Genomic DNA, 2204 nt, shown 5'->3' with positions numbered 1-2204 from the left:
TCTTTTGAGGCTTCCCCTGAGGGAGGAGAAACAGGAAGCAGACATGTCACAGAACACGGAGAGTGCGTGAGTGGCCCAGCCTCTGCCTCAGACCCCAAAGGCCAGGTAGGGCTCTTGGGGAGTCCCCGGGGAGCCCCGGGAGTGGATCCTCCCTTTGGCACAAGTCACAGACGAGATACGGAGGTTTCCAGAGAAGTGACCCCAAAGCCGCCCCCGGCAGCTCGGGCATCGCATCTCACGGTCCCAATCACCCCCACCAACTTGCCGATCTGCCCTGCACATTTTGTAAAGCCCAGTGCCCCTCAGGACTCCCCAGTGCCTGCCACATCAACCCCAAGCTCCTTGCCTGACATTCAAGGCCCTTCCAAGCCACGACCCCCATCCCCCACCCCCCACCACACTCCTCTCCAGACCCACCCTTTGTTATCTCCTTTCCCCGTAAACAAACACTGGGCCCCTGCCCTAGTAGGGGGGTACACACCCCTCTTTCATTCCCCAGGCCTTTTGCACATGCATGTCCCTTTGCAGGGTCCTCTCTTCCACTTTGTCTTCCCGGGAGACTCCTACACGTACGTCAAAGCCCAATCCGAAGGTGCCTCTTCCGGTTCAAATGCCAGGCCATGCGATTGAGATCCTAAGGTCAAAGAGAACTGCAAATAAGTCTTGACCTTCCCTTAGTAGGTGCGTTATGGGCTGTGGCACCAGTGCGGCAATTCTGGAACAACTGAGTGAGTATTGTGGGAAGGAGCATAAATGGATAAATACGATGGTATTGTTTAGTACCCAGGTTCTTTCCAGGAAAGACAGGAGACTTTGTTTATATCCATGTAGTTACGTCACGCGTAGGTGTTTTAGTCAATGGATGACAATCCGTTACTACAACGAATTATTTGAAATGCTCACAGTATCCCAGATTTGACCAGTGGGACCCCTTTCCAGCTGCCTCCTTGTCCTCTTGCCTCGCAGGACTCCCCAGAATGATGACAAGTCCCCATCATTCTCTGAGCACTTCCTTTCTACCAGTATGTTTCAAGCTCGTCTAAGACTTCTCCTGCCCCAGCCCTGGAATCAGTTGCCTCGGGAGGCAGAGGGTGGTGTTTAACCAGGATTGAGCTGGTGTTCGTTGTGCTTACTATTCTGGAGTTGTTATTGCTCCTAGAACTACTACACAGGCAGAGCTAGGGGGGAAAAATGCGTATAACCACACACACACTCATTCAATGTAAATATATTCATCTATGAACATATATATGTACATATATGTATATACACATATATATATACACGTGTATATATACACATATATATGTATATACACACATATATATACACGTGTATATATACACATATATATGTATATACACACATATATATACGTGTATATATACACATATATATGTATATATATGTGTGTGTATATATGTATATATGTGTGTATATACACATGTATATATGTGTACCATACACATGTGTATATATAAGCATATGTGTGTATACATATATGTACACATACACACATATACATATGTGCATATGTGTACATGTATGTACACATATATGTATGTATATATACATGCATATATGTACACATATCATACACACATATGTATATGTGTACATATATGTATATACACATATATAAGCATATGTGTATATACTTATATACACACATATACACACATATAAGCATATGTGTGTATATACATATATGTACACATATGCACACATATACACATATGTATATGTGTATATGTGTACATATATGTATACACATATATGTATATACACATACATATATGTACACATATCATACACACATATGTATATGATATGTGTGTATGTGTGTACATATATGTATATACACATATCACACATATGTATATGTGTGTACATATATGTATATACACATATATAAGCATATGTGTGTATATACATATATGTACACATATACACATATGTGTGTATGTGTACGTATATGTATATACACATATATATGTATGTATATACATGCATATATGTACACATATCATACACACATATGTATACGTGTGCATATGTGTACATATATGTATATGCACATAGATATGTGTGTGTATATATACACATATATATATATAAACATATATAGAGAGAGAGAAAGAAAGAAGTTCATTATATATGAGTCTTTAGAAGTATAATTCCTAGGGGCACCTGGGTGGCTCAGT

The sequence above is a fragment of the Leopardus geoffroyi genome, chromosome E1 (genome assembly GCF_018350155.1).
Source record: "Leopardus geoffroyi isolate Oge1 chromosome E1, O.geoffroyi_Oge1_pat1.0, whole genome shotgun sequence".
In the NCBI taxonomy this organism is placed as follows: Eukaryota; Metazoa; Chordata; class Mammalia; order Carnivora; family Felidae; genus Leopardus; species Leopardus geoffroyi.
This window is presented reverse-complemented; position numbering follows the sequence as displayed.